The sequence below is a fragment of the Pristis pectinata genome, chromosome 22 (assembly GCF_009764475.1).
Source record: "Pristis pectinata isolate sPriPec2 chromosome 22, sPriPec2.1.pri, whole genome shotgun sequence".
Taxonomy (NCBI): Eukaryota; Metazoa; Chordata; class Chondrichthyes; order Rhinopristiformes; family Pristidae; genus Pristis; species Pristis pectinata.
In genome coordinates, this window is record NC_067426.1 from 14,271,805 (window position 1) to 14,295,142 (window position 23,338).

A 23,338-nucleotide genomic window follows, 5' to 3' on the forward strand; every position below is an offset into this window, starting at 1 on the left:
ACACTCTCCAGTCTGGGGAGCTAGATAATTGTTCTAACAGTTTAATGCTATCCCCACTCAATGTATTTAAGTAAAGTAAATTTATTTCGATACCAGTGGTCTTTGTCAGTGGGAGTCACTGGGCCCGAAACGATTTTTTGCTGCCGTTTGTTAACCACGCCAATTAAAATGAGTGAACCTGTTCGGTTTGAGGTCAGCGATAGTGAGGAGGGGGTGGTTTGACGAAGTAATACTCAGGGCCTTAGAGTATGGTGTAAATAAAACAATTCTTTGTATAACTATTTTTGTCTCTATCACAGAGTAGAATCAGAAACTGTTCGCTTTGAGAGAAAGCTGGGGACTGCGGAGCAAGTGGAACAAAAAGAGACGCGACCCCTGAACGGAAAGCCTTTGGTTCAAGGACAGAGGAGCCCGAAGGAGAAGACGGAAGGAAACGTCATCGCGAAGTAGGTCAGTCGTCAAGTGGGGAGAATCCAGTGCTGCAGAATATGGATTAGAGGTAAACGTCCCGGTCCCAGATCGCCGATACACACGTGTGTATAACTATGGCTTGAGATGGTTACCAAGGCCCAAAAGCTCAGAGATCCGTTAGTTCGGCCTGCGCGGAATAGTCTGAGGTTCCACTAAGGAAAGGGCTGCATCAGACTGGCCATGCCCAGGAACAGTCGGCGCAATCTGCTGAGTAACACTCTCACCGCAAAAAGTACTTAGGAACCGGTGATTTTCTGTTGCGATTCTACCAACCGGGGCAGAATCGGCGGAGATTTGACTAGCGGAACGATGCCACACTTTTGAAGAAAGGTCTTTCCTACAACAAATAAAAATAGACATTCTGGAAATGCGCAGCGGTTCAAGCAGCATGGGGGGGGGGGAGGGGGGGAGGGGGGGGGAGAAGCAGAACTAATGTTTCAGATTGCTGACCTTTCAGTATAGTGCAATAAACCAATCAGTTGAATGAAAGGCCATCAACCTGAACCTTTTGCTCTGTTTCTCTCTCTAGATGCTGCCTGACTTGCCGAGTATCTCCAACACTTTTTGTTTTTATTTCGGATTTCCAACATCTGCATTTTCGGGGGGGGGGGGGGAGGGGTTTGATCATTGTTTATCTTAAGGCTTAATGTGTAACATCCTCGGGGTCTATAAAATGAAAATGAGCGATACACGTAGAACATTTATAAAGGAAGACTACCCGCGTCCAAGTGGCGAACCTAACATGTGGGACTATAACTATATCGCCACCATTAATCAATCCAATCACAAATTCAGGAGAAAATTCTTTAAAAACAAAACCGGTTAGAATGTGCAATTCGTTCCCCGCAAGGCGAAAAATAAGTGCATTGGGAGCTAAGCAAGAGGGGTTCGCAGACCACATACCCTCGTATGTTTTGTTTTAAACTGGGCTGCATGATCTGTACCGTGAGTACTTTACAATATTTTGAAAGTAGGTGACAACACTTTCCAACACTACTTCCCGCGGGATGAACTCTGGCTCTGTGTGGTGCAGGCCAGCGTTAGGAACAACGTCGGATCATTGGTAGGGCGTAGGTTAGTGAGAGGGGCTAGGATTAGTGATGAGGTCGAGGCAGTTGCTGGAATAGGGCCGAGGTCAGTGCTGAGAGTAAGACCAGTAATTGGGTAGTCCAGGAGTCACTGATGAATTGACGTTAGCTGAAAATGAACGATGTGATTGGGGTTAAAGGTTAGGGATAAATCTGAAGTAAATTCTTATATTAAAAAAGGTCCCTCAAAACAAATAACAATTCCAGGACGGAATCGGTATCATCCCACGAATGGTCTGGCTATTGTCGTTGCATTAGTGTTCCCCTCTATATCGCCACTATTATTGTGACGAATATAAATTTGGTGCTACGACTGGGCGAAACAGAACAATTGTTTGATTTCAGACTCCATTTTTGTTCTATGCTGATCTTAAAAACCTTAATGTCCGATAATTTACCTTCCATAGCCCAAATTTTTGATGTACTATGGAAGGCGGTTTTGTAAGATGCTTTAAACCAGCGAAAGCGCCCTGAGTCTGCCACTTTCTCACTGCCTGCATCTTTTCGCGAAGCATGACCAATTATTAACTTATAAACACTTGCTGTTTGCCGACAGTCTCCGAGTGTTTAAATATATTTATTCTTTTTAAAATCGTGTTTAGTATCAATTTCTTCCTTGTATTTAAATTCACTCACTGAAGTAGCGATCTCGGGACATCTCATTTTTGATTGAATTGCTCCCGTGATTTGGCCATTTCACACACAGTCCGTCCAGGTCGTGAGTTATGTACACACACACACACACACACACACACACACACACACACACACACACACACACACACACACACACACATCCGTTGCGCATTAATTGCTTGTACGTTTATAAATACATTTAGCTGATTGAAATTCTAGAGTAGCGTGAACCTATGAATTCTCTCTCCCCATTTCCACCGTATTTCTTCCGTCCCGGGGCGCACTCAAAGAACCTTCATTCTATCCCATGCTAAACAGTGCAAGACCCAAGTGTACTTGGGGTTCAATTGAATCCGTTGCGTAAAGATCCAGTTTGCCTTTCTGAGAATCCTGCACTTATTGAACTCCGTAATCTCTGTGAGCTAGCCATAACAATTCGAAGCAGTTTATGATCAAGTCATAACTCCTCATGGTCTGGCAGCACCTAATTCCCGCATCAAATTGTCTCTTCTAGTTCTATGTAATTATCTGGCCATTTAGGTGCAAGCTCTCTCTCCCTCCCTCCCTCCCTCTCTCTCTCCCTCCCTCTCTCTCTCTCTCTCTCTCTCTCTCTCTCTCTCTCTCTCTCTCTCTCTCTCTCTCTCTCTCTCTCTCTGTGTGTGTGTGTGTGTGTGTGTGTGTGTGTGTGTGTGTGTGAAGCGAGGGATGGTAGAAATAAGGGATCTGCTTTTAAGACCTAACGAGCGGTCAGAGTTTTGAACTGGCCACTCATTTCCAGTACTTTAAATGTATTTATTTTAAAACTTTAAAGTAATAAATTAACGCAAATACATTTCACATTCCCACCCTGATCCACGATACTGAGTTGTGAAGAAGCATATGTGGAGGTATGTGTAATCAGAGCAGCGGGCGCCCGTCTCGGACTGAGAATTTAACCAACACATTCACTAAATGCACTCAGATGGTGCTATTGACACCTACGTCTGTGAGTCAGTGTGTGTGTGAGTGAGTGTATGTTTGTGTATGTGCGTGTGTCTGTACATGTCACTGATGCGCCCCTGTCTGTCACTGGCCGAGGATAAATTTCCTCTACGGAAACACAAAGCTTTCAGGTCAAATTAACTTTGAAGGACTCAGTTAGCGATTATTATCCTGCTTCACGTTTCCCCTGATATAACCCTCTAAAATAAAGTCCGCACAAATAAAGAAATGGATTCCAAATTCCTCCGAACTCTATTTTCCCGGACAGTTTTAGTTTTAAATCCCCGCTGGCCCTGAAAGGTGAATTAATGCAGTTTCTCCCGTCAGGAATGTAATTCAAACAGGAATATCACATTAAGAAGTATGCCCATTTAAAATAGTCCCCAAAATTCCCGCTGGGGTCCCCAGATTCCGGCTGGGGTTAGGGTGAGCTTCCCGTCCCTGGACCACCCTCCGAATCCTTGCAAGCAAAGCTGCCGCTCACGGACACAAATAGGCAGCGACTAAGACGAGCGCTCTGTAATGCACAGACCCAGCTTGGCCGGTGTACCTCAGGAACCCGTTGTTTCGCTGCATGGTGTCAGAAAACATTCTGGTGCAGCTGCGCTGCCCGGTTTAACCGGCATCGGAGTTTGCAAAACACAGACAGTTCACACCAGTTAATATGATTACAAGTTCACTCAGGGCAGTACACATTTATCTATAGTTTATTTCTCTCCGCACATTCCATGCACCAATACATTTAATGTACATCATACACCTTCTCTTGAAACATTTAGCAATATGTTACATTTCATTTACCTACCAGATGACAAGGGTTTTTATCTGCAGTAATATATTAAGGTCGCCTTTTCGATTTCTCCCTTGGCATTCACCGCGTGCCTTAATTGTATGATATTAAATCAAGGTCCGCCGTGAACACGGAGAGTGAGACCGTTTCCCAATCCCGGATTCCGCCGGTGCTGTAAACATTAAGAGCTTCTTGCTCCGTTTTATCTGCGCGCTTGTTACCTGTACGGCCGGACTCCTCCTTCTCCGCATCCTCGCTGTAAATGTCTCTCCTGTTTTGGGCTGCTTTGTAACAATCATGTGCTAAGGTTTCGGTGTCTTTTTTTTCGGATGAACCACTTTTCTATTCGGGCGAGAGGAGCTCTATATTGCTGGTCCTTGTCCTTCGTGCCTCTCTCTTATTAAAGGGAGGGCGTTCAAAGTAGGACAGTGTCCCATGTGGCTCCAGGGTCCATCTGGTCTTTTAGGATCCGCAAAATCCTGGAGAGAGAGAGAAATACACACACACACACACACACACACACACACACACACACACACACACACACACACACACCAAACAAAAGAGGGACAGTGAGTCGCGATGGCTGTGTCGGTTACCGACTAGTGCGCCCACAGGGGCCAGTCCCACCGACCCTGGCCGGTCTCTCAGCCCCACTCCAAAAGTTAAACTGAGAAATGCACCATTTTGGGTCTGCAACTCTCCAAAAATGCTCCTTTCCCACCCAAATCGATATCGAACCAATGCGACAGGGATAGTGGGGGGTTGGGAGGAGGAGAAGAAATGTCATTCCATATTTGTTGTTGGAAAATGTGGATCTGAAGAGGAATGTTTTGTTTTGGAGAGGTTTGTTTTTGCGAGAGGGGTGCAACTTGTGACTTCAGCATCCGTTGCGTTCCCTCCCTTTCCACGGGAGAAGGGATGTGCTCGCAGTCACATTACGCACTCCGGCACAGATTATGCATCCACTGCAGCCTGAGCCTTGCCTCAGGACCACAGCTGGTGGGATCAGACTCTACCCCAACGGATTACTGGCCGATCATGACGTCAGCACCAGTGCTGCCTCTCGCAGAGGCAGTTCAACCCAACAGAATCTGCTTTTTTTGTATCTCGGGACTGCGGCGGGTGCAGAGGCGATGTTAGCGACCACATTGACACAACCATTATTTGTTTTAATTTAAATCCGCCATCCCAAGTAGCTTCCATGAGATCAGCAATGATTATCCCCCAGCAAAAGGCCAGAGTGTCACAAGTAACACAGCATTTGATTTCACCAGACACTGCCGAACAAATGTTTATAACTGAAATGGCCAAAAGTTTGTTCATTTTATATGTGAGTTTGAAGGAAAAAAACGTATCTACTTTTCTTGTTTAAAAAGCCACTCGAACACTCTTGCTACCTGATCTTTGTATCTCATCTGTTCGGCTGAGTTATGTGGCTAGGGTTCGACACGCACCCAAATTAAGATTAACCGGTGCATTGTTAAACTGCAACTGGAAGATATTTTCTTTCCCAATTTGTAACCAAGGAGGATTAAAAAGAAAATTTTAGCGAAGCAGTTAGACACAGACGGTCAACAATGATCCTCCATGTGGCATCTCAGAAGGCCCAAGTTCTGGGACTGCAGAATGCGCATGTTCCCTTGATCACTCACTCGCATATGTTTGTGTGCTCGCACTGTCGGATATATAGATATAAACCGATGTGTCAGGATCTTGATTGATTAGGATCAGAATGGACCTGACATCAATTAATTTTATAAATTAACTATCTATCCCGCGGCCCTCGGAGAGTTCAAAAAGGCAGATGAAGCCGGGATCGATATATACAATTAATTTCTTTAACTCCATTCTCGTGCTGAAGAAAGACATCCATCTTTTGACTTGGTTATCAAATGTATCATTTCCCCCTTTTATCCTAATTGTGTAATCCCGCGAAGGATCATTGCCCCGGACAGTGGAACGGGTACCAATTATGAGATGCGCTGTCCGTGGTCCTGAGACACCCCAAATGGATAGAGAGGAGGAAGAAAACCTCCCGCGACTGTGAGGTTATTCACCAGGTTCATTAACAGGACCATTTGCAAACAAAAAGCACGGCACTGATACTATCACGATCTCAAGGACACCGTGGATGGGCAGTAATTACCAGCGATGCCAATTATGCCCACTTCCAAAGAATGAATAACAATATACCTCATTGAATTGATAGTTTAACACATTTAAAATATATGATTTTAAATACACGAAAGTAATCTAAAAGAAAGGAACATATAGTGAAATACTCAGATTATTTCTGAACATTATATTTCTATATATACAAAATATGAGAAGATGTTGTGCCCTTTATAATCTGGCGAAATAAGAAACATCTCTTCCGCTCATCTATGTCCTAAGAATGCAATGACTAAAATACCACGGGCCGCGGCCCTGTTAAAGATTCCTTGTCATCTGATGAAGATATTGAGCAACTATATTGACTGACCTCGCATCACAGTAATGTAATAAAGCGGTCTTTCCAACTTGCATGAGCTCAATAGAAAGTCCATTTGCTAACAAATCGCCGCAGCCTCTTAAATCCGGTTTGATCGGCGATGAAGAGGGCTGTACACATAACCGAGAGCTGCCGCGCACAATTACAACCAGAAACACTAAACATTTTCCAATTTAGAAGTCGAACAGTTCAAACATTGAAGACCTGACCTCTTACTTCTCTCGGTGCCCTCGCGGGTGCAGCGCACGGTGACATTCATTCAGTGCACCAAATTCAAACATTATATTACCATTTCACCCCCACCTCCGAACACACACATACACACGCTCTCGCCTCCTCTCTCCCCTCCTCTCTCTCTCTCTCTCTCTCTCTCTCTCTCACACACACACACACACACACACACACACACACACACACACACACACACACACATCACCTCTTTTCTACAACTCACTAATCCCGGGCCAGATGAGGTAGCACAGAGATTACAGGCCGATCTGTTGCAGATCTTGGCAATGGGGCGGCCTCTTTGAATTATTCCTCTTTCCACCTCCCCACAGCGCTTTTGTTCCTATTTTTATTCTATCTCCTGCTCTTACTATCTGCATAAATTGATGCGTTGAGCTCGGGTCACAAGTCTGGCGTGTGTGTATGGAGAGGAAGGAGGGGGGCTGTTAATGGTTGGGTGGCTCAGGGGTCCTTTGAAAGCTGGAAGGGGAGGGGAGTTGCTCAAACAAGACTAATAATTGCAGTCAGCTGTCTGACGCGTGCCCTCTACAAATCTGACACCGGGACACCAGATGGCCCAACTCCGGAGTTCGAGATAAATCCCCTCCCCCCACCCCATCTCTAACCCGGTCTCCCTCAACCACATCTCCCAAAATGTTTCCAATGCCCTTTGTGAGACTGGAGCAGAAATGGCACAAACCAACGCATTCGCTAGGCAGGACAACGGTTGTCTGGCTAGTGCAGAGAGCCTTGGACCTGCAGATCTCGGCTCGACCCTCAACTCCCGCACAGAATATTCTGTTCAACTGCAGCTCGAACGGAACTCACTTTATTGGAGGATAAGGATTCAAATAGTTAACCACCACCTATATCAATATTTCTCTTTTTAATAAATTCGGGGGCAAGGGGAAAACCTTAATGCAAGATGCGAAGGACAAATTAAAACTAAGCATGAACTATTAAAAAAAATGAAAACAGACGGTGATACCTTTCTAATTCGTTCTATTTAATATTATAACTAAAATGCAAACTAGTTCAACGTTTGAATACACAGGCAAAGCCAATATGGACTTATTTCCATCATTTATAGCAGAAGACGTCAAGACCATTGTTTTGAATCGAGATTTTCCCTTCGAACGCAAATTTTATGTGACCCAAAAGAAAGGAAATTTAAAAGAATCTTTAAGTTATAATAACGGGGAGTTACAGCCAAACAACGAGATCCAAATATACAGGGAAAGACTTCTTTTCAGACACATGAAAAGACTGCATTTTAAGCAGATACTTTAACTGGCTGACCAAATTCTGATGAAAACTTTAAAAACAATTTGGAAAATTCGAACTATATATATATATATATATATATATATATATATATATATATATATATATATATATATATATATATATACATATACATACACCGGATTTCTTATATTGGGCAACATAATAAAAACGGCATGGATTCGTCCCAAAAGCAGAGTTTGTAAAATAAAATCTAATGTTTTCCCCATACACCCTAACCCTGTTTATCCAAGAAAAATCCATTGCTGGATTTAAACAAAACTACTGAACGGTTGTATGACAGACAGTGCGCTTCAGCGAGTGCATTCAGTTGCGGGCTGGTAGAATTATTTCGGGCAACATTTATAATCTTTTGAAAGATTTTTTTTTGCCGCACGGATGAGGAGAATGGAAAGGGTTTTTATCGTCCCGTTCTCGGGAAATATCTGTGTCAGGCCTTTTCAAACACGTTTTCCTTTCTTTTCGAAAGCAAAATGTTGCCTAAATATACAGAGCAATAAATGAGCAACTGCGGGCTGTCAAAAGACACATCGATCTGTTGGGAATGGTCAGTGTTCCCACTGCGACAGAAGGTGTGCGGATCCTGTATATCCTACCACAGGTTTTAATCCCGCTGGTTTCTCGCCTTTAAGAGAATACAACATTAAAACACATACAAAAGATCAATTCTAAGCCAACATTTCCACTTGTCGTGCAAGCAAAAATCTCGTTGTAAAATAAATTTTCGATCCAATTGATTAGATCGCCAAGAGAAATGCAATTGTTTATGACAATTTCTAATTTTCTGACGAAGGAGAGAGGTGGGATGAGCCGATTAGATGATCACAAATCCTACTGTTTGACGTTTGAATGCAAGCTCGTAATGAAGATAATCGGCAGAGAGAAAACCCTCATCCATTCGTTCTAGAACCCAGAGTTGAGGTTTCTACATTTAATACTACTTACAGCCAGCCTCTGAAGCAAACCATGCGACGTTCTTTCAGACTAGAAGTCAGATTTTGCAGTGATTTTTAAACGGTTATTTTAATGAACAAACAGGTTCTCAGAGGTGCAATCCACGGAAACTAAGCTCGATGTGATCTGCTTTAACAATTTTTCTCTGCATTGTAAAAGCTTTCACATTATTTTGGAACCTGGGAGCTGAGAGGAAACGTCTCCACGCAGATCAAAGGCGGGGCGAGGGGAGAGTGGTGCTGGAGGTGGGCCAGATGGAGGTGAGGGGGTGGGGGTGGGGGGGGGGAAGAATTTGGGGGAGAGAGAAACAGAGAGGGGGTTCTGGGATGGGAGATGATGAAATGAGCGAGCCCTGAGCCACAGCCTCAGCATCCTTCACTGGTTTCTCCCCAGGGACGGCGACTAGCCATTCATCATTAACCCTTTCATTTCCTCACAGGCTGTATTCAATATGTGTGATAAAATAGGCGCTGTGCTTGCAACAATCACCTTTCCTGACTCTTATCCAGCATGACGAGGGGGTAGGTCTGTTACAGGGAGGTGAAAAGCACAACTATGATTCTGTCACGGCCTTTGAGATTCCAACCCCATTCCACTGATTCATCTGGGATATCGGACGGGGCGGTAACTATAGGCAAGTCGAGTTTATTGTCATATGCACAAGTCCATGTGTGCACAGGTGCAATGAAAAACTTGCAGCAGCATCACCGGCACATAGCATTAAAGGCACAACATTCACAAGAAAAACATAAATTATACAAAATTTTACAAAAAAGAACACAATTAGAACAAAAAGTGTAGTCCATTGTAGTGCAAGATAGTCACAGTGTTGCTATACTGAGGTAGTGATTAGGGTTGTGCAGGATGGTTGAAGGGAAGTATGTGTCTTTGAACCTGCTGTTCTTTGACCCTTATAACGACTCCAGAGGCAAATACAAATACACTCTTAAGGATAATGGGTGAGAAAGTCAGAAATAAAAACAGAAAACGCTAGTAAAACACAGCAAGTCGGGCAGCATCTGAGGAAAGAGCAGGTGAGGAAGGGCTTGGGATCTGAAGCTTTAACTCCGTTTCTCTTTCCACCGATGGTGCCTGACCTGCCGTGTATTTCAAGCGTTTTGTTTTACTTCAGATTTTCAGCTTCTGCAGTTTTTTTTAAAGTATTCATTTACCAGCGGCAATGATGCTCGGAATCGGAGGTTTGAAACCAGTCTGGTGTTTCTCTCCTGCAGACATCACATCGCCTTCACGTGGAAAATAAAATTTACAATTAAAAAGGACCATCTTGGGCAAATGAAGGTACTAAATCTGCAATACCGAAATCCTTTGAAATGTTGACATTGCCGTCTTTCTGATGGGACATAGCAGGGAATTCTAACCGGGGACAAGCAGCATTGCGCCTCTCCTTCCCTTCCTGTGCACAAGGGAAGTGGGGAGCGCTCTGTGAACAATTCCCCAGATTCGTCCTGTTAATGTCAACAGAGGTTTAAAAGAAAATAAACAGATAAAAGTCGCCTGTGGTGATTACATTTTTTATTAGGTTCCATAAAGTTCATGAGATATGTGAAAACCTGCCATCTCTTACTGATTTGTCTGGAACAGGAATCTACACAAAACCATTTTTTCTGCATTTTTTCTGGTCCTCAAAACGGGTTAAGGCTCCCTCTACCTCCACCTGTGTCCCAGGTTACTTCTCAAGTTGTTCCCACTTGTGGGAGACTAAAACAGGGACAGTAGCCATAAGACAAGTTTCTTAACCTTCTGGTAACCGCTCCCCCTCTGCCCCTTTCCCCTTATTTTTCCCTTTTTGTCCCTCCTCCTGATCCAACTGGCTGCCATCACCCCATGTCTTCCCCCTCCCCTCCCCTTCCCCTCTCCATCTGCTCCTCACTTACACACTTCTCTCTTTCCCTTCCCCACCTCTGTTCCATGTTCCACCATCCTCTCCTATCGGGTTCCATCACCTTCAGCCCTTTGTCACTTCCATCCCAGCTTCTGAGGGGGTCATACCCACTCTCCCCCTCCCTCACCTGCCTATCACCTCCCACAACCTGGATCCACCTATCACCCACCAGCGCTTGCTCCACCCCTTCCCCTCACCTTTTATACTGGTTATTCCCTCTTCCTTCCCAGTCTAGATAAAGGTTCTCGGCCGAAACGTCGACTGTCCATTTCCCTCCATCGATGCTGCCTGACCCACTGGGTTCTTCCAGTGCTTTTTGTGTTGTTCCAGCATCTGCAGTCTCTTGTGTCTCCCATCAGCCGTAAGTCAACCTCTGGTAGGGAATCGCTACCACATGGAGTAATCAAGGGGGGTAATTTGGGAGGAAGCTATTTCCTCATGGAGTTTTGGGGTACAGGGGCAGGAAATGGAATCACGGAACCCCGTAAGAAAACATGAGGGCAAAAGGCATATCGAGGGGACCTCCAACTATGAGGGTTCCCCTGGAGTGTGTCATAATCTCCAAAGGTTCCCCGGAGGTGCATCAATATTCACAGGAGCCTCTTGAGTGTGTCAGTAATTGCAATGATTTATGGGATTGGGTTGATTTGGTGACTCCTCAACTGTGTCAGGATGTAACCCAAAGACTGGTAAGAAATTAAGTTGTGAAAAAGACATAAGGAGACTACAGAGATAGTCAATAAGTCCTGTGAGTGGATACAGATCTTGCAAATAGGATAAATGTGTGAAAATGTAAAATTGTTCATTTTGGCTGGAAAAACAAAAAAAAAGTAGATAATTTACACGATAAGAGATTGCAGAGCTCTGAGCTACAAGGGATCTGTGGACCTTGGTATGTAATTCGCAAAAGGCTAGATTGCAGGTAAATGGGAAAGCTAACAAAATGTTTCCATTTATTGCAAGAGGAATTGATTACAAAAGTAGGGGAGTTATGCTTTTGTTATATAGGGCATTGGTACTGATACCAATGCCCTATATAGCCGGACATTGGTATCATAGTACTGATTCTCTTTATTTAGGATATTGATGCATTGGAGGCAGTTCAGAGAAGACTTGCTAGACTGATGATAATCCAAAAGGCTGCAGATGCTGGAGATCTGAAACAAAAACAAAAATAGCTGAAAACACTAAGCATGTCAGATAGATTCTGTTTCTCTTTCCACAGATCCTCTCTGACCTGCTGAGTTCCTCCAGCATTTTGTTTTTTTTAATACCTGGAATAGGTGGGTTGCCTTGTGAGGAACGTTTGAAGAGGCTCAGCTCTTATCAACTGGAGTTTAGAAGATTGTGAGATGATCTCTTTGCAATGTATAAGACCCTGAGGAGTCTTGCTGGGGCAGATGGGGAGAGGATGTTTCCTCTTGCCAGAGAATTTAAAGCAGTTTAAAACTAAGGCATTTCCCATTTATTTCTTCCAGAGTTGTGAGTCTTCATTCTCTTCCTTAAAGGAAGCAGTGGCGCTGAACATTTTTAAGGCAGAGGTAGATAGATACCTGATAAGCAAGTGGGTGAAAGGTTACTGCTAGCAGAGGTGGAAATGGAGATTTGATGTTGCAATAGGGTCAGCCGTGAATTTATTAAATGGCAGAGTAGGCTTGAGGGACTGGGAGGCCCTACTCCTGCTCCTAATTCAAATGGTCACATGTCCCCTGGGAGTTTTGATAATGGTTTTCTCAAGGTTTCCCAAGAGAGTCAGTATTTTCCAAATCCCGAGGAGCATCTTAAGACTTCCCCGATGTATTAGTTTTTACTGGGCTTCCCCAGTAGTTTGGTAGCATTTTCACTGGGTTTCCAGGAGTGTGTTAGTGCTTTCACAGGTACATCAGGAGTGCAGTGTTATTTACATGGGTTCCCCAGGAGCATATTAGTATATTAAGTGTTTTCCCTAGAGTCCATCATTATTTTCAACTGTTCCTGAAACGTGTATGTATTTATAGGGCTTCTCCAGGAGGGTTTGGGGTATTTTACGGGGTTCCCCAGGAGTGTGTCAGTGTGTTTAATAGTTGCTGGAGTGCCCCAGTATTTGTAATGATTCACCAGGAGTGTGTCAGTGTGTTCAATAGTTGCTGGAGTGCCCCAGTATTTGTAACAGTTCACCAGGAGTGTGTCAGTGTGTTCAATAGATGCTGGAGTGCCCCAGTATTTGTAATGATTCACCAGGAGTATGTCAGTGTGTTCAATAGTTGCTGGAGTGCCCCAGTATTTGTAATGATTCACCAGGAGTGTGTCAGTGTGTTCAATAGTTGCTGGAGTGCCCCAGTATTTGTAACGGTTCACCAGGAGTGTGTCAGTGTGTTCAATAGATGCTGGAGTGCCCCAGTATTTGTAATGATTCACCAGGAGTGTGTCAGTGTGTTCAATAGTTGCTGGAGTGCACCAGTAATTGTAACGGTTCACCAGGAATGTGTCAGTATTTTAAGGTGTTCCAGTGTTTCTTAGTTGGGAAACAAATAAAGTGGCAAACACTGGAATCTGAAGCAAATACAGAAGTGCTGGAAGAACTCAGCCAGTCAGGTTCCCGACCCAAAACATTGACTGGCTTCTCTTTCCACAGATGCTGCTTGACTGGTTGAGTTCTTCCAGCTTTTCCACTTCTCTTTCAATATTCTCAGTTATTCCCCAAGACTGTGTCTGTATCTTGAGGGGGTCCCCTCGACAATGTTGATTCCCCAGGACTATGTGAGTTTCACTGGAATGCACCAGTATTTACAGGTGTTCCCTCGGAAGGCTTTGGAATTTTAATGTGTTTCTCCAGGTGTGTGAATACTCTCGGGGTTTCCCAGGAATGTGAAGTATTCTCAGTCATTCCCTAGGAGAATGTCAGTAAATTTAGTGATGTCCCCAGGCGAGAGGCAATGTTTTCAGGGATTCCCCAGCATTATGAGAGTATTTCCAGGTTTTTTCCAGGAATGTGTTATTATGCTCAGGGATTCCTCAGGATTGCATTAGTACATTTGGTGGAGAGCACCAGCATGTTCACGGGTTCCCCATGAATTTGTCCATAACTTCAGTGGTTTTTTTAGAATTGTGTCAATATTTTCAGGAATTTCCATTGGAATGTGTCAGTATTCGCATGGCTTTCCGGAGAATGTTTCAGTGCTTTGAGATGATCCTGGTCTGCACCAGTATTTCTAGGGTGATTCAGGAGGGTATTCACATGGATTCTCCAATGGGAGTTGGTATTTTTAGGGATATCCCAGGAAAGTGTCCGAGTTTTTAGGTATTCCCTCAGAGTGTGTCAGTACCCTAGGGCATTCCTAGGAGTTTTTCAGTTGTCCCTGAAGTGTGTCAACATTTACATTGGTTCCCCAGACTCATTTCAGTAATTTCAGAGTCTGTCGGTATTTTCAGGTATTAAAGTCAAACACATAGAAACTGGCCCTTCAGCCCACCAAGTCAGCCAACCATCAAGCACTTGTGTACAGTAAACTTACACCAATCTCATTTTATTCTCCCCACATTTCCATCAACTCTCCCCAGATGCTACCGCTCACTGGGGCAACTTAGCACGGCTAATTAACCTACCAATCCACACATCTCTGGGATGTGGAAGGAAACCCATGCAGTCATAGAGAGAACATGCAAACTCCACACAGACAGCATCAGGTCAGGATTGAACCTGGAATGTTGTGAGGCAGCAGCTCCTTTAGTTGTGCCAGCGAGCTACCCAAGGGTGTATCAGTATTTGGAGTTGCTTCACAGGAGGTGCTGATATTTTAGAGGTTTTTACGTGAATGTGTCAGTATTTTCACAGTTCTCCAGGAGTGTGTCAGTATTTTCAGATGCCCCTGCAGTGTGTTAGTATTCCCGGTGGGGGGGGGGGGGGTGTTCCTCAGCTATGCATCAATATTTTCAGGTGTACTTAGTGTCAGTGTTTTCAATGTTCCCTAAGAGTGAGTTAGTATTTTCCAGTATCCTCAGGTATGTGTCAGTATTTCCATGTGTTCCTACATTTTGCAGGGGTTACCAAAGGTAGGGTTATTATTCTCAAGTATTCCCCCAGGATAATGTCTATATTTTCAGGGGTCTCTAAGAATATGTCAGTGCTGTCAGGTTTTCCACAGAAGTGTGACAATATATTGAGGGGTTTTGCAGGATAGTGGCAGTTTTTTTTTAGGAGCACCCGAGAAATGTGTCAATATTTGTGTCGGAATTTTCGGGTGTTCCCCAAGATTTATATAAGTGTCCTCAGGTTTTTCCTGGGATTCTGTTGGTGCCTTCCATTGTTCCCCAAGAACGTGCCTGTATGTAAACTGCCTCCCAAGGGGCATGTCAGTATTTTCATTGGTTCCCCAGGAGCACGTAAGTAGCTTGAGGTATTCCCCAGAGGTGTCTGCATTTCCACTGGTACCTCGATCGGGTGTCAGTATTTACAAGGATTCTCCAGGAGTGTTTCAGTATCTACATGGGTTTCCCAGGAGTCTGCAGGTGGCTTAGGGGTTCTTCTGTAGTGTGTGTAAGTATTTTTGGAGATTCCTGAAACATGTGAGAGTATATCCTGAGTTCCCCAGGAGTGTAACAGTGTTTTTAACAGTTGAGTCAGCATTTTCCAGTGTCCCTGGAGTGCATCATTATTTTCATTTATTGCTCAGGTATGTTCCAGTATTTTGTGGGGTTCTCTGGGAATATGTTAGTACTTTCTGACATTCCAGGAGTGTGTCAGTAACTTCAGTTCTCTCTGGAGTGTGTCAGGGAGAACTGGGATTCTCCAGACACTGTTGGTATCTTATAGGCTTCTCTAGGAGTGTGTCTGCATTTTCAGTGGTTGTCCAGGAGCATGGATGTATTTTAAAGTGTTCCCCAGTATTTTCAGGTATCCTGGAGAGTTCCAGTGTTTTTGGGGATCCCCATGATGTTTATCTCTGTTCCCCAAGAGTGTGTCAGTATTTTCAGGAGTTCCAGGAACTTCAGTGTTCTTCACACGTTTTTCACAGGATTACATATGAATACCAATGAACTGAATGATTACCATTTAACACATATAAAAATATGTGTGGCTGTTGAGTCTTTATGGCAGTTCCTCCAACTCTGTGCCTACTAGAGCAACCGCCCCCTCCTGCTGTAGGCTTGTTTTGGTTCTTAAACTCAGAATTAAATCTCTGGCACAGCCACTTGAAAAGTGCCTTTATTGGCAGATCTCCATCCCGCCTGCATGTTCAACAACAACTTGTAACACAGTCAATCTAATAAAATATTCTATGGCGTTCAGCGAGCAAATTTGATATCAGTCCACTTAAGGAATTCTTGGGCAGCTGACCAAATGTTCGGTCAAACTGGCTGGTTACAAGTACCATCTTAAAGGAGGAAAGAGAGCTGAAGAGGTTTAGGGAACCATTTCCAGAGCCCAGGGCCTAGGCAACTGAGGGCATAGGCACCAGTATTGGGAAGGTGAATCTGGAGAATGCAAGCAGCCAGAATTAGAGGAGCATATTGATCTTGGAGGATGGTTGGAGTAGGTTACAGAGAATATAAGAACCTACAAGAGAAGGATGAAGGAGTAGGCCGTTTGCCCCTCATGACTCCTCTGCCATTCAATAAGATCATGGTTGATCTCACTCCTCAGCTCTGCTTTCCTGCATTAACCCCATATCCCTTGCTTCCCTTGATATCCGAAAATCTATCAGTCTCTGTTTTGAATGCACCCAATGACTGAGCCTCTACAGTCCTCTTGGGTGAAGAGAATTCTTTTCATTTAAGTCTGGACGGTTGAACCTCTATTTTGAGACAGTGATCCCTGGATCTTAACACCCCAGCCAGGAAATACATCATCTATGTATCATAAAAATAAAAATTTTCTGAGTTTCAATGAATACAGAAAGAGAAAAGGACTTGCATTGATATGAAACTTTTCCCAAAGCAGTCAACAGCCAATTAAATACTTCTTGTGGTGTAATCATTGCTGTAATGTAGGAAATGATACAGACAGTTTACACACTACAAGCTCCCATAAATGGCAATGTGAAAATGACTTGATAATCTAATTTTATTGGAGACCCAAGAGACTGCAAATGCTGGAATCTGGAGCAAAAAAGATATTGCTGGAGGAACTCAGTGGGTTGAGCAGCATGGGAAGGGAAATGGACAGTTCATTTCCCTCCACAGATGCTGCTTGGCCTGCTGAGTTCCTCCAGCAACTCTTTTTTGCATATAATTTTATTTGTTGATTGCAGGGTAACTATTGGCTAAGACACCACATACAGAGGCCCCCATCTGGGCTGTCTCCACAATGTCTTAATGAAATCTGCTTACATTTGCTGTTAACTTTTTCTATTAAAAATACCAAATCCACATTTATGTTGGGAATGCCTGTGTAAATCAGCCACACCATGTCCACATGATGAAATACCAGTTACCAGAGACCACATGCCAGTTCTCATCATAATTGTGGATATAAGAACATCAGACAAGGAAGATGAGTTGGTCTGACTATCCTTTATCATCTAGTTATGCATCTCATTGGAAACTCCCATGAAAGGCAAAACACCTGATCAAAAAATTGTGCCAAATTGCCAAATGGGAGGTAAGGAATGGGAAGTGTCCAAAACTAACAGGAGATCACATTGACCTTCATATACATTATTTGGTACTTGAATGAGATAATCCCCTCCCAGTCAGAAACCAACCTGGCTTTCAAAATAAGTCAGTTCTTGCTCTATGAGCTTGTTCCATGCACCTACTGTTCTCTGGGAGAGGGAAAACTACCCAACACCTAAAACTTAGTTCTCCCCTTGCATAATTTAAATGCAAACACTCACAATAGCTTGCATAGAATTACTTTAATAATGTTCACACAATTAAGCATTATTTTGTAGAACCCAATCAAGTTGTGCTGGAATCTACATCTTTAAACTATGTAACAAAAACTCTTTATGTCTATCTAGGTAACTTAAGATGTCTCAAGTCATATTCATCTGTATCTCCCACCTGAATGTTTTCCAGGCCTCAGTGTCAAAAGGGAAGTATATAATATCAAAAATAAAGGCAGAATGTGTGGCATTGAATTTGCAACCTAATTATCTCTAGCCATCCTTATTTAATTATTTCCCCACTTCACCCCAAAACTATTTGTGGTCTTTCATCCCTGCATTCAATGTTGTGGGAAATCAACTCAATATAAGTAGCTAATTGAATCACATCTGACCTACAATCAGTGATGCGGTATTTGTGTGAAAGCTTAAGGTGTGTAATTTGCTGATACTGCATTGGATCAATGCCTGTCATCTTTAATTTGCTAGCCACATTATTCTGAAGCTGGAAAAGAAAATAAATTCTTGCTCTGATTTGAAATGGTCTTGTTTGCAAATTAGCCATAATAAAATACAGTTTCCTTCCACTTTGGGCAGTTATTCATCCACTAATTCCTTGTCTCTGGTGGGTCCACATCTAAAGTTTATCCTCTGAGATGATCTTTCAATGAACATTCGCTCTTGCCTTCACACACATTTGTCTTACATTCCCAGGAACAGGGCATTAATGGCAAAGTGGGAATGTGGGGCTGAGCTACCTTCATGAACTACAGTAATCCTTAATGGTATTGTTGGGAGCAGGTCCTAGGATGTGGAAGGATCATTGATATATCTTCACATCAGAATGGTGTGTAACTTCAAGGGGAATCTACTTCTTCATTGGACTGGGAAATTTAATAAGCTGCTCTTAGTCACATCTATGAGTAAACCACTATTAATACACCCTGCTATTTAACTAATTCTGTCTCTGTAGGTTTATCTAAGATATCTAGGTCACTAATCATTATGGAGCCTAACAATTATGGAATTTGTTCTTAATGAATTCACTGACATGATCACATATTTTTCAGTGTATCTCTTAGATGTAACAGTCACCAATTTATTTTGAAACAATGTTTGCTGAAACAGCTAATTGGGAGAACATATCTGAGGTGCCCGGATTCATTTATGAATCATTTCCATTTGCACAGAACTGATACCCAAGGTCAGGTTTGAAATGGAACACACTACCAAGCAAAACATGGTTGAATGTACTCCACCTTTTCAAGGATATCACGTCACTCAGTAATATTACTTTCCTCTGTCTTGCTTAACCATTAGAAATAAAGAAGCATGGGGGCAATGAGATGACATCCAGTTCTTTGAGCCTGTTTCACTATTCATTCAAATCATGGCTGACTTGTAACATATCCGTTTTCCAGACTTAACTTCACAAACCTTAAGACTGTCACCAAATTATAATATGTCAGCGTCAAAGCGACTCCCAGCTTCAATGCTTTTAGGGTAACTTTCACAGATTTTCATTCCACTTAGTATGAAATAAAACTTCCAGTCACCCTCATTTTCAGGGTTCACACCCTACTACCCATCTGACCCATGGGAAATGTATCTACCTTATCAACTTCCACAATCATTTTCAATTTGTCAATTAGCTTGGCCCTCAACTGTTTTAACTCAAGGGAATACAAGCATGTTTATGCAAACTGTCTTTATAATTTAATACTTTGATAGCAGGCATCATTCTGACAAAAAAAACTGCAGATGTTGGAAATCTGAAATGCAAACAAAAGTGCTGGAAAATACTCAGCAGGTCAGGCAGTATCTGTGGGAAGAGAAACAGTTAATGTTTCGGTTCTGAGACTCTTCATCAGAACTGAGAAAGGGAGAAACAAGTCAGTCCAAGTTGCAGAGAAGGTCCACGGATGCTGCCTGACCTGTTGAGTTTTACCAGCATTTTCTGTTTTTATTTTGTTCAGATGAATCTGTGCTTGGATGCACATCTGAGACCACAGAATCTTATTAAGAATTTCCCTTTTTAGTTTAAGTGCTGGAGAATTTCACAATAGTGGTTCCTACCGCTCGGGCAATAGGTTTCCCTGAAAGTTTTGTTAGTCATTAATATTAATCTGTTTCTTTTGTATGTGTCAAGTTAGATAATTTCTTATAGAATCATGGGATAATAAGACAGAGAAGGAATCAATTTTCTTCATTGTGTGGAAGTGCTGGATTTTATCAAATGAGTCCTGCTTACTCCGTAGCCTATGTATATGTGCACCTATTGCCTTTATAAATTTACTGTTGTATCTGCTTCCACCACCCTTTCATGCAGTGCATTGCAAGCCACAATACTTTTCTGGGTAAAAAAAATTTTCCTCCTGCTGATTCATTTGACAATTACCTTAAAATCATGTCCTCTGATTATCAACGTGCTCATCACTGCAAACAGTTCCCCTCTATCTATTCTATCGGTTGTTTTGAGTGCATCCGATAAATTTCCTCTTAAAATTCTTTGAGGAAGAATAATCCCTGTTTCTCTACATAAATGCAGTTCTTCAATTGGTCCTGTACTGCCACACCCTCACCAAGGGTTGTGGGTTCAAGTCTCACTTTAGGATATAAATAAACAAACCTGGCTCGTGCTATAGCAATGGACAGCAGCACGTCAGAGGTTTTGTCCTTTAGGTGTAATGTTTAGAAAGAGACCTCTTCTTGTCTTCTTAGGTAGACTGTTCAAGGGAATCTAGGGTCCTAACCCAACATCTGATCCTTAATTCATTTGTTGCTTGTGGTATCCTGGGAATTGTATTTACCTATATAACATCCTGTTTCCTTTAAAAATAATTAATTGCTTATTAAGTGCTTTGGCCTACTTATTTTTCTAAAATTATGAAATAATTAGGTCAATCTTATTAATATGTCCTACATTATTGATGAAATCCTTAACCCATTAGTGGAATAATCTCACTTGAAACCATTCCAAATTTTATTTCTATAAATGGTCTACTCTGGGAGAACATTCTTTGACAGTCTGACCATATTCTTTATTTTGTAGTAGAAATGGATGCAGCAGAAGATTGTAACCCTCATTTTTAATGTATGGGTTTCTATAGATTATTGTACTTTGCCTGATTAACAACATTTTTTATTAGCTGGATCCACAGAGTCATTTTTATTCAGATCTACTTTAGAATTACTCCAAAGATAAATTCTGTTCTGCATTACACAGTGACTAGCCTTCAAAGATACTCCATTGACTGTCGAGTGCTTTTGGGCTTACTAAAGTCATGAAAAGAACAATTGGTCAGGCCACAGATGGAGGGCTGCATCTCATTCTGGTCACTGCACTTTGGGAAGTATGAGAAAGTCCTAGAGAGGGTGCAGAAGATTGGAGTCCATGTGTGACCCTAAATTTTAATGGAATGATTCCAAGGATGAGAAATTTCAGGTCCAGAGTTAGATTGGATAAATTGGGGCTGTTTTCCTTGGAATAAAGAAGGTTGACCCAATAACTGATGGTTCAAGGACTAAGGGAAAAAGAATCAAGGGAGATTTGAGGAAAATCTTTTTCAGATTATGATCTCGAGCTCACTGCCTATAAAGGTGGAGGAAACAGCATCAAAAAGGAATTGGATAGGCACTTGAGAGAGGATTATTTGTAGGGTAAATGGGGAAAAGCAGGGGAATGAAATTAATGGGCTTGCTCTGCTGACAGCTGGCAAAGATTCAATGGCAGAATGACCTCTTCCTATACTACAGTAGTTTTTAAAAATTCTTCATAAACTTGTAATTTCTTCTGCATCAGGAAATTACCACAATGCAAAGTCTGCGGTGACTCATTTTTAAATATATCTTCTCCAAAAATATAAATCTCTCTGCTCCGAGCAATGCTATTTGAGTTTTCCTTTTCTGTTATTTAGAACAGAACACAGGTTAAACTGCACAGTGGGTGGCATCGGATTAGTATTGCCAACTCTACTTCGATGTTTCCCTGGAGGTTTCATCACATGACTTGCAGCCTCCAACAATCCACCTCCACCCTGCTTCCTTCTGTTATGATTGCTCATAGTCAATCAGAACCAAGGCTTCCTTACCCAATTAGATGAATCTCAATTTAAATCAAACGGCTTAACCCTTTTCTCCAATGTTCTTTTATAAATAAAAGAAAAGGAGCTGAAAAACAATGAGAAAACATTGCAGTGATTTTTCTCCGGGGTTGCCTTAGAGGTTAATTCCTATGATTCTTGGATAATCCAGGTGGGATTACATGAGGGCAGTGAGTGGCATTTGACCTAATAGCCAGTCAGGGAATCCTAGCAGATCTAATTTCGAGGCAGGACATTTACACAGGATCCCACAAGACGTTTATCATCCTGCAACACCTACACTGCAGAATCAGCCACAATTCCCTTTTATGAGCACATGTGTCCCCTCCCTTCCCCTCCCCACCCCTCACAGCTTTTGTTTTCTGTGACTTCATTCTTTCCATGTCTGCATAATAAGGGATTCTGTGAGGCAACCATGACCTGGCCACTTTCTTTAGTGAGACCTGGAGCAAATTAACTAGAGTTAATTGTCATTAAGTATTTCAAAATAATGATTTATTCAACCTTTGGTTAAACTTCTTTGCATACAAATCATTTTCATGAGGGAGGGATCAGAAAGCTGACAGGTTGGTGTCACCACTGTTAAAACCCACTGAAGTACTGAGAACTGAGGGTGAGCTGTCTTCCTCTCTTTAGGCAGTCCTTTGGGCAGTCCCTTAGGCAAACAATTTCCATCCACCCCAGATTTGTGGATTCTGAGGAGGCTGATGTGGCCAATGTGGGAACCACAGACTCCTCAAAGGTGGTTGGTGTGGTGGGCAGGTGGAGAGTTTGTGAGGTAGTGAGCTCCTTTCCTGCTTTTGTAGAGCTTCTCGTAGTCATTGAGTCATACAGTTCTACAGCACAGAAACAGGCCCTTCAGCCCATCACATCCATACCAACTGTTTTGTCCATCTACACTAATCCCATTTTTCCCACATTGGGTCCATATCCTTCCACACTTTGCCAATTCAAATGCCTGTCTGAATGTCTCTTAAATATAACGATTGTGTCTGATTCTGCCACCTCCTCTGGCAGCGAGTTCCAGATGTCAACTGTGCTCTGTGTAAAAACCTTTCCCCTCAAATCCCCTTTAAAGCTCCTTCCTTAAACCTATTCCCTCTTGGTTTTGATACCTCTACCATGGGAAAAGGATTCTGACTATCAACCTTATCTATATCTTTTATAATCTTATAAGCTTCTATCAGGTTACCCCTCAGCCTCCTTCACTCCAGGGAAAACAAACTCAGTCTATCCAATGTCTCCCCATAACTAAAGTCCTCCAATCCAGGCAACATCCTGGTGAAGCTCCACTGCACTCTCTCCAGTGCAACGGCAACCTTCCTCTAGTGTGCCAATTGTAACCGCACATAATAACCCAAGTGTGATCTGACCAGAGTTTTGTGAAGTTGCAACAAAACGTCCCAAATTCTATATTCAATGCCCTGACCTATGAATATCCTATATATGCTTCTTCACCATGCTATCTACCCATATTGCCACTTTTAGGGAATTATGGACTTGAAGGTCCCTCTGTTCATCGATGACCCTTAGTGCCCCAACATTTGCAGTACATGTCCTCCCACAATCTGACTTCCCA

At 42.6% G+C, this 23,338-nt stretch overlaps 1 long non-coding RNA gene across 1 annotated transcript in view; it reads left to right on the forward strand.

The window, feature by feature from the left end:
- LOC127581792 (uncharacterized) overlaps window positions 1-23,338 on the forward strand; it is a 64,111-nt gene that overhangs the window by 11,334 nt on the left and 29,439 nt on the right. Inside the window, exon 2 of the long non-coding RNA XR_007958012.1 lies at window positions 300-499. This is a non-coding gene — a long non-coding RNA (uncharacterized LOC127581792). The remainder of the gene's footprint in view (window positions 1-299; window positions 500-23,338) is intronic.